The sequence below is a fragment of the Psammomys obesus genome, unplaced genomic scaffold (genome assembly GCF_907164565.1).
Source record: "Psammomys obesus unplaced genomic scaffold, mPsaObe1.curated_primary_1811, whole genome shotgun sequence".
NCBI lineage: Eukaryota > Metazoa > Chordata > Mammalia > Rodentia > Muridae > Psammomys > Psammomys obesus.
In genome coordinates, this window is record NW_026591086.1 from 27,190,975 (window position 1) to 27,207,209 (window position 16,235).

Sequence of the window (16,235 nt, forward strand, 5' to 3'; positions counted from 1 at the left end):
AAAAAAAAAAAAAAAAAAAAAAAAAAAAAAAAAAAAAAAAAAAAAAACAGGAGGAGGAAGAGAGGAAGACAATTCACATATGATATGATACTATACATGGGTAACTCAAAAAATTCAACCAGAGAACTCCTTCAGCTGATAAACACCTTCAGCAAAGTGGCTGGATACAAAATTGTATACAAAAGAAAAATGGGCTGAGGAAGAAGAGATACAACACTCTTCATCATAGCCACAAACAACATAAAAAACCTTGGTGTTATTCTAACCAAGCAAGTTTAAGACTGGGATTAAAAAAAAACTGCCAGTCTCTAAAGAAAGAAATTAAAGAAGAAATCAGAAAATAGAAAGACCGCTTATGCCCATGGATCAATAGGATTAAAATAGTTAAAATGACCATCGCACCAAAAGGAATCTACAGATTTAATGCAGTTCTCCCAAAATACCAACATAATTCTTTACATACTTGAAAGAATATTTTTTATTTTATATAGAAAAACAGAAACCCAGATTATTTAAAAGAATCCTGTATAATAAAAGATCTTCTGGAGGTATCTCCATTCTTGATCTCATGCTGTATTTTAGAGCAACAGTAATAAAAATGGCATGGTACTGACATAGAAACAGAATGGCAGATCAATGGAAAAAAGAAAAATAAATTCATACTCTTGCAGGTACTTGAATTTTGACAAAGAAGCCAAAACCATACAATGGAAAAAAATATAGCATCTTCAACTAATGGTGCTAGTCTTACTGGATGTCTACATGTAGAAAAATGAAAATTGATCCATATTTATCAACCTGCACAAAACTGAAATCCAAGTGGATCAAAGACTTCAACTTAAAATCAGATACACAAAACCTGTTAGAAGAAAAAGAGGGGAAGAGCTAGAACTCATTGGCCCTGGATGTAACTTCCTGAACAGAACACCAACAGCATAGGCTCTAGGCTCAACAATCAATAAATGGAACTTCATGAAACTTAAAAGCTTCTGTAAAACAAAGGACATAGTCAACATAACAAAATCACAGCCTACAAACTCGGGAAATATCTTCAGCAATTATCCATCTAACAGAGGACTAATATCCAGAATATATAAAGAACTCAAGAAGTTAAAACACCAACAAACCAAGTAATCCAATTTAAAAAAAATGGGCACAGAGCTAAACACAGAATTCAAAACAGAGAAATATCAAATGGCAGAGAAACACTTTAAGAAATTTTCAGTGTCCTTAGTCATCTGAGAAATACAAATAAAAATGACCCTGATATTTCATCTTACATCTATCAGAATGGCTAAGTTCAAAAACTCAAGGGATGACACACTCTGGAGAGGTTGTGGAGAAAGGAGAACTCTCCTCCGTTGCTGGTGGGAATGTAACTTGTACAACCACTTTGGAAATGACTCTGGCCCTTTCTCAGAAAATTAGGAACAGTATTACCTCAAGATTCATCTATACTATTCCTGGGCATATATCTGAAAGATATTCAACCATACAACAAGGACATTTGCTCAACTATGTTCATAGTAACTTTATTTGCAATCGCCAGAATCTAGAAACAAAGTAGATTTTCCTCAACCAATGAATGGATACAGAAGTTGTGGTTCATTTACACAATGGAATACTATTCAACAGTAAACAAGGAAACCATGAAATTTGCAGGCAAATGGTGGGAACTAGAAAAGATCATTTTGAGTGAGGTAACCCAGAAGCAGAAAGACACATATGGTATATACTCACTTAAATGTGGAAATTAACCATATAATATAGGATAAACATATTAAAAGCTATAGTCCTAAAGATGCTAAGTAAGAAGGAGGACCCTGGGTAAGATGCACAATCCTCATTCAGAAGAGCAAATGGGATAGACAGTGAAAGCACTAAAAGAGGGGGAACAGGACAGGAGCCTTCCATAGAGGACCTCTGAAAGACTATCAGGGTATCAAAGTAGATGCTGAGGCTCAGCCAAACTTTGGGCAGTGTGCAGGGAATCTTATGGAAGAAGGGGGAGACAGAAAGACCTGGAGGGCAAAGGAGCTTTACAAGGAGACCAACAGAGCTAAAGAATCTGGGCCCAGGGGTCCTGCAGAGGATCAAGACAGCCCTGATTTGAACTCATAGGCTAGGGTCAGATAGTAAGGGAGGTGAACTCCCTTATCAGTGGACTATGAGAGGGACATGAGGTGGAAGGAGAAGGAGGGAGGGTAGGATTTAGAGGGGATGAGGGATGGGCCTATTGCAGGGATGCAAAGTGAATAAATTGTAATTAATAATAATAATAATAAAGAAAAGGTGTTAGCGGTTTGCTTTCCCCTCGTGGGGTGCGTCTCAAATTGGGCCAGTCATTTTTTAACCATTCCCTCAGTCTGTGCTCAGTATTTATGCTTGCACATCTTTTAGGCAGGGTACATTTTGGGTTGAAGGTTTTGTGGCTGGGTTTGTATCGCCCTCCCTCTTCTGGAAGTCCTGCTTGGCTAGGAGGCAGTCACTTCGGTCTCCAGGTCCCAGAGCTAGGAGTCTCAGCTAGAGTCACCATCATCTTCTCCTAAGAGCCTACCATTTCGCAGGTCCCCAGCATGTCTCAGAGATGCCCACCTGAAGCAACAACTAAAAAGCATGCATGGACTGGACTTGGGCCCTGACACATATGCAAATGATGGGCGACTTGGTCTTCTTGTGGCCCCAGAGCAAGCTGAGTGGAGGTCGTATCTGGATTGCGCTGCCTACTTTTGGATCACTTTCCCCTAACTGGGCTGCTTTGTCTGGAGTCAGTGGAAGAGTATGCATGTGCTTAGTCCCGATATGACTTGATGTGATGGGGTGGTTTTGTACAGAGTGTGTGTGGGGGTCCCCTTTTCTGAGGAGTAATGAATGAGGGAAAGGGAAGAGTGGAGGAGAGAAGAGAGGAGGCTGCAATGATTAGAATGTTAAATAAGTAAGTCAATAAATAAATAAATGGATAAATGTTTAATAAAATTAAAAAATATATAATACAAATTTTTAGAACTACCTACACATGAACTTAATAACGTAGTTTTTTACCTTGAACCTGAGACTTTATGGGCAAATGAAGACCCAAAGAAGGTAAAATAATCAGTTATCAGTATACTTAACTAGACAGAGAATAGTAAATTGAGAAAAAGCAACAAAACTACAGGAAACATCTCATCAGGTAAGTAATTTTGAGAAGGTCTAGACACTGTATTTGCTTGAATCATTTCGAGGTCAAAACTACCATTTTTTTTTTCTGTTGAGGGTATTTCCATCTGGGAATTTCATTGCTTGTTATACTGAAACAGTAGTGATCAGAATACTTAGCTTGTATCTGTTATCTTAAAATTTAAATTACTTTTATACAGTGTTCCGTTATGATACATATGCTTTGATATAGTAAATTTTAGGGTTATATTTTCAAAACATAAAAAATTGGGTAAGGAACAGTTATAACAAGCACTCCCACAGTTCTTCATTGATACGGTTATTCTTAAACTTCATTGAGTTTTCATAATTTAATTTTTCATGCACCATAAGTATCTCAAGGATAATGATGAATGAAATAATTCATCAACTATTCTAATGAAATAACAATATTTGTTTAAAATAATAGCCTATTTTAAGTTTTTATACTTGATTTTTTTGCCATTAGAAAGAATAATATCATATGCTTTGTGAAAGCTTTATAGTCATTACTCTAATGTGGAAGATAATTTCTGGAGCATAGAAATACTAAATCATATGAGAATGAATTATCACACAGTTTCATATCACCCCTTTCTTAAGCTTTGATGAAAGAAAAAGCCTTAATTGACAATGAAGCTATTCTTTATCATCTTATGAGAAGTATGTACTTTGTTTTTACCAAACTGTGATATGTGATATATATCATTCAATATCTTACTCTAGAATTTACATAAACTCAATTATACTTAAATATATTAATTAAATATGGATAATTTTATAGGACTTTGTTCTCTTTGCTACTTGGAGTAGATTTTTTCAATTTTTAATGTATTTTATGTGTCTTAGTAAAATATTTTACTCTAAAATATTCATTACAGTTTTTAAAAAATAAAGATTAGTATAAACTACTTAAAATTCTATAGCTCATGCTAATATAAATAACAATATTTGCTACCTAAAACAGTACCAGTTTTATTAAAAATACTTTGTTTTGATTATAAGATATTTTATAAATGTCAGGTTTGTGGTCCATTTTAATTTCAAGACCATTATTTCGCCTATGACAAGTCTGCATAATTTTATTCAGGTAAAGATACATCTTACACAATATCCATTTTGTAATCGTGAATTTTATGAAAAATGTGATATATCAAATATCAGACTCTACTGATCGAGGTATCAAAACAGAACCTGAGACTCATAGCCAAAATTTGGGTATAATGCATGGAATTTTAGGAAGGAAGGAGGAGATAGATAGATCTGGAGGGGACAGGAGCTCCAAAAGGAGATCAACCGAGCCGGAAAAAAATAAATAAATAAACTGGGCCATGGGGCCCTGCAAGACTGATACCCCAACCAAGGACCATGCATGGAGAGGACCTAAAACACCTGCTCAGATGTAGCCCATTGATTCATTCTCCAAATGGGTTCCTAGTAAGGGGAGCAGGGACTTTTTCTGGCATGAATTAAGTGGCATGCTCTCTGATCACCTCCACCTGAGGGGGTGAGCAGCCTTGCCAGGCCACTAGGACAATACAGCCAGTCCTGATGAGACCTGATAGGCTACAGTTGGATAGAAGGGGAAGAGGACCTCACCTATCAGTGGACTAGGGTAGGGGGCTAAATGGAAAAGATGGAGGGAGGATAAGACTGGGAGGAGATGAGAGAAAGGGCTCCAGCTGGTATAAAAAGTGAATAAATTGTAATAAACAATAACAATATTAATAAATATGCACTGAAAAATCTATTTTAGTTCATTTTATTATCAAATATATCTATACCTGAGTATCTCTTATCTAAAATGTTTGTACCAGATGTTTTTAGTGTTAGATATTGATAGGTCATAAAATATTTTCTTACATGATGAAATATATTTAGAATGAAAGCCAAACTTAAACCCCAAAATGTGTTATATTACACGTTAAACATCCTGAAGGTGCTATTACCCAGTGTGTTCAATGCATCTAAATGCTGAGTATCACATGAGGTCAAGAATGAAATCTTCCATCACTCCCACCCTCCAGAGTTTTTCATTCTCATGTAATACAAACGAGAATTCTGGATCATTTTTTTTTTTCCTTTACAGTTAGCTACATTATGTTTCCTTTGGCACCTTTCCTTTTGAAGATTCTGTTATATCTTTGTAATTTTTAAAGTTTATTCATATTTAATCTAGACTGCTTTGCTTTTGTTTCTCAGTCACATATACAGCAATGTAACATTTGTTCACTTTACAAATTTTCATTTAGTAGTCAGAAAATATACAAACTATACTCTGCATTTTTCTTTATCTAGTCATCTACCTGACATTTCAATATATTTAGCTTTGTACTGTTCTCTGAGGACAAAGTTATTGCTCCCTGATTAGGCTTTCTAAGTTCTTATGGTAAGCTCTCAGTTTATCTCTGTGGGTATTAATGATTTTGTAAACTCAAAAGCACTGTAACTTTCAAAATAACATCAGGACCAATTCCCACTAAGTCATTTAAGCTTAAGGTGTGCTTTCAGAAATCACAGTGCTACTTTGCTATGGGTTGTTGAGTAACAGATAATGGCTTTTGCATACTACTCACTTAGTTTTGGATGCTTTTATCGCTGTGTATAACCTTCGAACACATTCTGTTTACTGTTGCTCGCAGCTTCTCCATAAGCTGACTAATAAATGCTCAGCTTCTCTCTACATGTGGGAAACTGTATCTCTGTTGGTCTTTGTTTGGAATTGCTTTCCTGTACTGCCTTTTCTTTAAAACACTTTCTTATCCCATTAATGTCGCAGTTGACTCTCTGCCCTACATGATAAAATGTGAGCAAAAATAGCAAAAGAATACTTTAGAACAAGAGCATCAAGAGCTAACAGGCCCTCTGGCAATTTCCCACCATCTGAATCAGTGGTGTAGTTAATGCTGCTTCATTAGAAGTGAACTAGAGATAACAGGACAGAACTATGGCAAATTTGCTTAAGTTACACTACTGATACCTCAACCCTTGTCACAGGAAGCTGTAACAATTTAGTATTATTTATTTGTCCAACATAATCTCACTAATTCTGACAGCCATATTTGACTTCTCAATCTGAGAATAACTGATCCATAAACTACATGTCCAACCATTATAAAACATCATACCAATCACATCAGAACCTAGTTATGCAAGGTAAATCATCCTCAGCTCTGTGACTACAGAAGTCATTTTAGGTGGATCCTTTCGTATACATCGTTAACATAGTTAAAAAATTCCCACACTGAAGAGCATCTTACACTTGGTGAAAGTTCATTCAGATGCCTCAGGTTTATCTGTCCCACCTCGAGTTCTACTTCAACACACACCTTCAGAAACAACAGGGGACATGTTTGTGGCATCAGTTCTCAACATGCTTCTGTTCTTTCATGAGTTCTCACCTGAACCATTACATATCCATATGCATATGTAATTATTTATTATACATCAAGAAGAATAATTTAAGTAACTTTAATCTGTTCTGTAAGACAGCCTTTATTTGCTTTATTTATTGTTGTCTCCAAAGTCTTTTCTCCGCTAACCTAGGCCTAGTCCTGAAAGCTTCTAGCCTCCATACAATCTAACCTAGTCCTAGAATATATTCAGCCTCTGAGACATACTGCTTAATAAGCTCACACTTTCTAGTTCTTAGTGATTTCTGATTAGCTGGTTCAACTCAGCTGTTCTGGCTCAAAACCCTCTCTCAGGTTACTGATTCCATTTGGCATCTCTCTTGGTTTCTGACTGACTCCCTCTGCTTGGCCTCAAAGGAACTCTAACAATCTGTTCTAATCTTCTGGTTCCTTCTCATTCAATGCCTCATTTTGCCCTTATCTGTTTCTAGCTTGTTCTTTCTGTAGCCTATCTCTCTAGATCTCCTAGTAAAATCGGGCATGAATTCCATTGCTTGTGCCTGTCAATTCACTCCCTCAAATGAATTGCCAGAATAGAACTGACTAGAACTCAGAGATCTGCCTGCCTCTGTCTTCTGTGGGCTGGGATTAAAGGCATGTACCACCAAGACTTCACTTAAGCTTTTCTTTACCTGAAACTTGCTCTATATCTGGGTGGCCTTGAATTTAGAAATCTGCTTGCCTCTGTCTCCTGGGATTGAAGACATGCCTTCATTCCAACCAGATTACACAGACTTAAAAGGTCTTTGGGTACAATCTCTTGATAGAGCAGCCATGTTCTGAATTAAAACGCCTCTCAGCAAATTTATTTGAGGAAAATAGTGTAAAGATTATATTGGGCAAATTTTGAGACATAATTCTTGCTTTTCTTCACAAAAGTTCTAATTTTAGCATAATGTATTTTTGAAGAAAACAGAGATCATGTTTTATAGATAAGAAAACGATTAAATGGTTAAATTAATACATGAATTATTCTGGTTTGATGAATTGTTTATAAAAATAAAATTAAATATGGAGATCTACAAAAGGGCAGAGGTTCCAGGAACCTGTGTATAACTGAAATTCAACATAATAAAAGCCATATCTGATGGTTAGTTGTTATTAACTTCATTGGATTTGGGGTACTAACTAAAAACTTTGGGTTAAGTATTGTTATGAATTGTGTGTGTGTGTGTGTGTGTGTGTGTGTGTGTGTGTTTCTGTGTAAGGGGGAAGTATGTGGTTGTGTGGGTGTAGATTATGCAATGCGATAAACCTAAAGAGCTCAAATGTCAGATAATTTAAATCCCATATAATAACCCAGCCACACATGATAGTTAATTTTATTAACTTTATTGGATTTGTGATTACCAAGAAGAAACTCAGTTGATCATTATTATAAATAACAAGTGTGTTGTTCAGGAAGTTGTCTCCTGTGCCAATGAGTTCTAGGCTGTTCCCCATTTTTTATTCTAACTGATTTAGAGTATCTGGTTTTATGTTGAGGTCTTTGATCCACTTGGACTTCAGTTTTGTGCAGGGTGATAAATATGGGTCTATTTTCATTTTTCTGCATGTGGACATCCAGTTGGACCAGCACCATTTGTTGAAGATGCTGTCTTTTTTCCATTGTATGGTTTTGGCATCTTTGTCAAAAATCAAATATTCATAGGTGTGTAGGTTTATTTATGGGTCTTCTATGCGGTTCCATTGATCCTCCTTTCTGTTTCTATGCCAATACCATGTGGTTTTTATTACTATTGCTCTGTAGTACAGCTTGAGGTCAGGGATGGAGATACCCTCAGATGATCTGTTGTTGTACAGGATAGTTTTGGAGATTCTGGGTTTTTTGTTTCTCCATATAAAGGTGAGAATTTTTCTTTCAAGGTCTGTAAAGAATTGTTTCACACTTGCTAAAGTGAAACTGTGTCTTTTGGTTATTATTACACTGCTCACTAAACTGAATCCTGAAGCTTTTGGTAAACAACATTGTAGTCTGCACATCTTTCAGTTTTACTTTTTAAATGTAAGTTTAAAAAATACATGTTTATTTTAGAAACTGTGTGGTTCCATTTAGAATAATGTTTTTTAATCCTATACAGGGAGGGAACAGAAGCTCCACCAGGAGAGCAACAGAGCCAAAAAATTTGGCCACAGGATTCTTTTCTGAGACTGATACTACGAACAAGGACCATGCATGGAGATAACTTAGAACCCTTGCAGAGAAGTAGCCCATGGCAACTCAGTGTCCAAGAAGGTTCCCCAATAATAGGACCAGGGACTATCTCTGACATGAACTCATGGGCTGGCTCTTTGATCACCTCCACCTGAGGGGCAGCAGCCTTCACAGTCCACAGAGGAAGACAATGCAGCCAGTCCTGATGAGACCTGATAGACTATGGTCAGATAGAATGGAAGGAGGACCTCCACTATCATTGAACTAGGGGAGATTGAACTAGGGGAGGGGCATAGGAGAAGGAGAGGGAGGGAGGGTGGGATTGGGAGCGGGTGGGGTGTGGGGAGGGGGCTACAGCTCAGATACAAAGTGAATAAAGTGTAATTTTTTTTAAATGCGTAAAAAACATGTTTTTTTAAGAAACAGTGTGGTTCCATTTAGAATAATGTTTTTTAATCCTGTACATATTTGCTTTAGTGGCAACATATTTATTCCTTTTATTAGTATTGATTCATATATATATATATATATATATATATATATATATCACTGTAGGAGTATGTAAGTATAGATGAGTATATATGTATCTTTATCTCTATTTCTTGATCTCTCTGTTACTTTCTCTCATGTATGTGTAGTTATGTCTTAGTCTATACAAATATGTGTATGTGTGTGTGTGTGTGTGTGTATAGATACCACCCTTTTTTCATCCATTTTCCTAGTGATGGACAATGAGTTGGTTTCATAATGTGGTAATTGTAAATAGTGTTAATATTGACACAGAGCTTCAGACACCTCTTTGACTAACACGTAACAGGTATTTTAGATAACGATCAACAAATTTCATAAACACCTCACATACTGTAGTTCTGATTTCATTTTTTCAGGAATTTCCACCATATTTACCAAAAATATCTATATCACTATAACTTCCAGACAAGAGTACATGTTATTTTTTAAATTTTAAGTGGTACTCTAACTATCGAAAGTCAAATTTATAATGATTCAATAAATATTTTTCTCATGAATAGAAAAACACACATAAATACATAACATAATATATAGTGTGTTGAAAATATATAGTGTATGAAAAGTGTAGACAGCATTAGCTATTTTGTGGATTCTTCTTTATTCCTCCTTTAACGCTTTTTCTTCGAGCCTTTAAGCCCCCTAAACAGTAGGTAAGAGAGAGAGAAAAAAATAGAGAGGAAAGGAAAGAGATTCCTGGATAAAGACAAGGGTCAGAAAGGGAGCAACAGTTTCATTTTAGATGAGTTCCTGATGATTAATGGCACAAGCTGTTTGGGGCAAGTTTGATCTTTCCCATCAGGCTATCTAATTTCTTCTTGTTGTTGTTTCTTTGCACCTGACCACTTAATAAACCACAACCAACAACAACTAACTAGCAATCAACCAACCCACCCTGCCTCCTCAGGGCCTAGTATTTATATAGCCTCTAATGTCTCCAGAATTCCAGTATCATAAAATTGCAGAAACTGTCTGCAGCTGGCATATTCATACCCCTGCCAGAGCAGAAGGCAAGTCATCATCAGTTGCTGTACGAAGCAGCCCATAGGATTAATGAAAACATTCTTATAATATTTCTGTTTTTTTAATTAAATTTTATTTTTTATTATTATTTAAATTTTGTTAACTCTGTATCCCAGCTGTATCCTGCTCCCTTATTTCCTCCCAATCCCACCCTCCCTCCCTCAGCTTCTCCCTGCCCATTTTCAAGTCCACTGATAGGGGGGACCTCCTCCCCTTTCATCTGACTCTGTTTTATTAGGCATCTTCAGGACTGGCTGCAAAGTCCTCCTCTATGGCCTAGCTTTGTCACTAAAGAAAGGAGCAAATTTTCACAAAAAAATTCATTGCTGTATATTTTTTTCAGAATAAAATTACAAAGAAATATGATTGTGAAAGTTTCATGTTTCTTTATGTACATCTGCAGACACATAAAATTTATGATATATATTTATTTTTTCATAGGAGGAGGTCCCCCCTATTAGTGGACTTGGCAAGGGGCACGGTGGAGATGAGGGAGGGAGGGAGGGACTGGGAGGGAATGAGGGATCGGGACACGGCTGGGATACAGAGTTAATAAAATGTAACTGATAAGAAAAAAATAAAATTCAAAAAAAGGTCATATCTATAAGCAATTTTATTTTCAATAATATGCACTGAAATTTACAGTCATGTATAATTATTTTAGGCTTATTTATGTTTTGTTAATATGACATATTTTTATAATATCCCAATGATTGTTGTTTCTTGTGGGAAATGTTAAAACTTTGTTTTAACCTTTTTGGACATTTGTATCCTAAGTAGAAATATATGAAAGTTTTCTCCATGAAAATTCTTACAAATTAATAATGTATGATACACTCGGGTAGCTAAGTGATAAAAAGGTTGTGGGGATTGACAGGATTGGTGGCCTCTCAAGCTAGCAATAAGTAATCAGAGTTCTAAACACAAAGGAATGGAAGATCCATCCTCCAATAACTGTTACAGAAAAATGTATATTAATAATCACATAAATATCATAAAAGTAACTGATTTCTCTCCCTATAACTAATACTCACTTATTAATAAATGTTTGCCTATTAAATGCCTGGATTTTGCCTTTACAAGCAATTTTGTTCAATACATTTTAAGCACTCTTGATTGTGTAGGGAAAAAGTCTTGAAAGGAAGGGCTTCTTTTGTTAATCTTTTGTGCTGAAGTCTCAGGCATTCTTTCCATTTCTGAAGCATTGGCATGATAAATGAGGCATCAGAATGAAGACAAAGCAGATGTGGAAATATACATTCATTATAGTATTCAAGGCTTAGAACACATTTAAGAATTTTGAAAAACTGTGTTATTTAAAATCTTTTCTGATTTCTAACTTTATTCTGCATGTGATTCTTACTATAAAAAAATCCTGGAGAAAATGCACCTAAATCATGCCCTATAATTATTATAATCTCTCTATTTCAAGTTTATTTTATGTTACATTTATAAATTTTGCGTGGAGAATTTAGGTAAAATATATATGCACAATGAAACTTATGAATTATATAACTTGCCTTGCTCTTTTTTTATCTACAAACACATTTCTAATTAAAATATGAAATAATTATGAATAGATTTAGAATTATTGGAAGCATGCTAAACACTTTTATTTTGGATAATAAGAAGAAATCAGTCTTGAGTTATTTATTACAATGAAGTTATTATTTTACTATAATAGGGTTTTAAAACAAAAAGAAGATATTAATTGATATTTCAAAAATATGCACTCATTGTCATATTATTATGTTTATATTTTCACCTGAAATTGCTATTATTTCATATTTATATATAAATATTTTCTTATTAGCATATCTAAGTTCACAATTATTATATCCAGATAGCCTATATTTATATTGCTGGGCTAAGGGGAAAGGAGTTCAAACAAATTTTTACAATATATATAATTTATCATGTATACAAACTGGCATGTATATAACTGCTAATACTACAGGTTTCTACCTTAATTTCTAAATAAACCTTCTGTTTTTATATAGGGTCACCGTGATGAATATATCCTGTTTTGTATTAAAGGGATGTTGTGTGGCACTGTTCCTGTGGCGACATGAACAAATATCTACTTGCTCTAGATAGGGAACCAACTGCAGAACAAAGTAAATGTGCCACCACATTCCAGCTTGGTAAACCAGTGAGTTCACTGTTGTTATTTACAGGAGAATGGGTGAAAGGCTTATTCAAAAGAGTCAAAATGACTCAGACAGCAACATCACCAAAAGTCTGCCCAGCTTTGGCGAAGGATCAGGTAAGTCAGATACTTGAAGATTAAATCATGACTCGACTCGTAGGCCACTTTACAGGTGGGAGGCTACCTTTGTCTGGTAGTTCAGTTGGTTTGACCCTCTTCCAGGCAGGTCAGCTGGTCTAGGTCTTTCAGGAAGTTTAGCTAGTATATCTTCTCAAGAAATTAGGGTGATCTGAACCTCTTCAAATTTGGACTTCTTTGATGTGTCTTTCAATAGTAATTATTGTTTCATTGGCATCTAAAGAAGTAAGGACCTGAAGAATGGAGTGTATTAAGACTGAAAGTTAAGGCATTCTAAAACTAATTTCACATTGGAGACCATAACAGACATTGACATTCTAATTTGTATGTAATCTATGACTCTGAAATACTATAAGTCATGATCAACAGAAAAATTAATATATGAAATACAAAGAAGGCTGATATGCTTTAAAGCCTTTACTGTAAAAACTTGATTTCTTCTCACACCTCTGCCAAGTTATCCTCAGATCATCAGGGTGACATTTGGCAGTGTGGCATGCTTGATTCTCCTCATTTTCATTTGCATTGTAGAAAGATGCAAAGGTGTTTTGTACTGTGATCTGAAATTAAAGCGACAATCAGAATTACTCAGAATGTCAGGATAGTATTGGACCCAAAATTAATGGCTATTAGTGTTGTTTGGAAAAATCACTAAAGATCTGAACTAATCCTCCAACAATCTCAACGCTCAAGTTATCCTCTACAATCTCTGCCCCATTGTTTCTGTAAAGAACATGAAGGCTGAGATTCTCAAATTCAGTATTAAAATGATCTGTTTATGGGGCTGAATAGTTGTCCCAGTGACTAAAAGCATTTTTGTTAGTTTGTTTTCACAAAGAACCTGGGTTGGAATCGAGGACCCTCATGGAGGCTCATCATTTCTTCGGGAACATGCCATGCATGTGGTGTACAGACATATATGTTCAGGCAAAGCACTCATATGAATAAAGTCAATCAAAAACTTAATAAATAGAATCAATTAATGTCTTCCATATGCTCTACGAGTAAGTAGAAAATGGGTTATAAGGTAAAAAATATGAGACACAATGTTTTGTTATCCATATCAAAGCCATTCTTTATATTCCTGAAAGATGTGTTTAGCTCTCTTGGAGAATAAAATCTCATTTATCACAGACTGTTACACTTATTATCAATCTGAACAAACACTAGATCAACATTAGTCAAATAGTCTACATTCAAGTATAAGCAAACTTTAACCAGCTTCCAAAAATTATGTTGTGATGCTAAAATGTCTAGATTCTTTTATCATTGATTGTACAGTGATAGTTGGGATGTGCAATCTTGCTTTACCCAAATGAGAAGAATGAATATAGAATACGGAAAAAATTAAGTCATTGTTTGTTTAAAAATTCTGCACATATTTGTGCATATACATTTATGTCCACAAATGTATATCATGCTAAATCACATACACATAAAAAGAGAGAAAGAAGGAGGGATAAAGAGAAAAAAAAGCTGAGTGGGAAATAAGCTTTATGAATTTTTTATGTAGAGGTATTATAAATTTTTCAAAAGCCACAAACAAAATGTGTGTAAATTTCATAAACTTGTTATAAATATGGTGAAAACATGAAAATGCCCTTCATGTTCCTGGATGACAGTTTATCTTGATAGAAACAGAGTGACTTCTGTTCATGATTTTCAACATAGATAAATAGTGTGTCCTCACATTCTCCTTTATTGGTGATGGCGTTGCTGACCTTGTGCATCGTATATCCATCACAAGATGAAAGCCCATTAGCTAAGCTCACATCAGAATCTGTATCCTCAATCCAAGTACACATTGTTAGGTGTATCAAAAGTAAAAGGACATATTGTGTGTGTGAGAGAGAGAGATAGAGAGAGTGAGGAGGAGAGAGAGAGAAAGAGAGAGAGAAACTCATGATCATTAAGATTACTTCAGGAAAATTTTGGATCATTTGAAATATTTGCTATGCAATACACAATCTCCTTTAAGTTCCATTGTAATCCCAACTCAGAAATGTCATTTACTTGGCACACTGAAGGATACTACATATGAATTTTTGTTTCTGTTAACAAAAAATAATTATTCTGCATGTGTTTTTTCTTACTATTTGACTTTATAAAAGATCACAAGTTCAGTTATAATAAAACAAAAGTTAATTCCAAAGTCTATGTTTATTTCATATTAAGGATGGTAGCTTTGGATTATATATGAAAACTAGATGTAAGAGTTTGGAGGATACAGGCTCAGGTCCAGTTAATCTGATCTTGTACTGAGCCAAGTACACTACCCAGTGTGATGCTTTCTGATAGATTTTGATTAACTATACTTGGCTTTCTCTACATTACTTCAGTCCACACGCTCATTTACAAAAATAGACTGAATTCCTCCAAACCAGTGGCATGCCCATCTGAAGTAAGGATTTTTCTTATTTACCACCTCCACAATCCACTGTTTGCCCATGCTGCATTAATGGAATCACAAAAATGTTTTCTTCTGCTGCAAGCTGTGTTAGTGTCTGTTGACCCCGCTTTTATTTTCATTTTGACATTTATTCCAGAAATAAATGCATTATCCTTCAGATATAAAAGTAGGAATGAAAATCATACTGAATTTCACCTGGTATCCACTTCAGCTTTGGTGAAAAGCACATCTGAGCCACGGGAATCAGGATCCTGTTCCTAACTACCCTAAGAAAGATGATCCTATAACCTTTTCAAATCTGTCCTCTACTTATTGAACTTAATGTCATCTTTCACTGGAGGTTAGGATTATCTGCTCCTACTCTGTGAAAATAGGAAATAAATTTGTTTTGTCATTGGACTGTAGTTCTTTATTAAGGTTAGTGGAACTATTGTAATATAGTCTGTTAATATTTCTTTTCTTGTCTTTATTTAGTCCATTGATGTGTGATATGACTAAAGTAAAACTGCAATTTCTATTAAGAGAAATAAAATGGAGAAAAATCAATTCAATAAGGCCAAATAAAAATTAAAATTTGAGTGATTAGATAAAAAGTCAAATAACATAAATTGGCTTTGAATGGCAATTAATGTTGTCCTCATTTGATGTGTTTCATGATTATAATTTTCTCAGAGAACATTCAGACATTGAGAAAATTGCCTTAAAGCTACTCATCTTTATTTTACCAAATAAGTACATTTTATTTTAACTTTTACTTCCACCTTAGAACTTACAACAAGTCCATAATGCATATCAATGGAGATTGCTCAGTGGGTAAGATACTAACCATGCAAGTTCTAAGACCTGAGTTCAGGTTCTTGAACCCCTATGAAAAAAGCTTGATGCATGAGGTGGAAATTCAAAGCAGAAAACTAGCCCAGACATTTAGTGCTAATGAAACAAACAGACAAACAAAAATAAAAACCACAACAACTACAAAAGGAGACAATGTCAAATGGTAAAAAGTAAAAACAAACTTTGAAAAGTTGTTCTCTGAGAAGACCATGATGTACTTGCTCCTGATCTTTCTCTCTCTCCCTGTTTTTGTCTCTCTCTCCCACACACACAAAATTATTTTTTAAAAAATTTGCAATGGAAATTAGTATTTCTGGAGGAATCCTCCACAACAATCAGAGTCCTGTGTTTTCTATTATTATTATTATTATTATTATTATTATTATTATTATTATTATTATTATTATT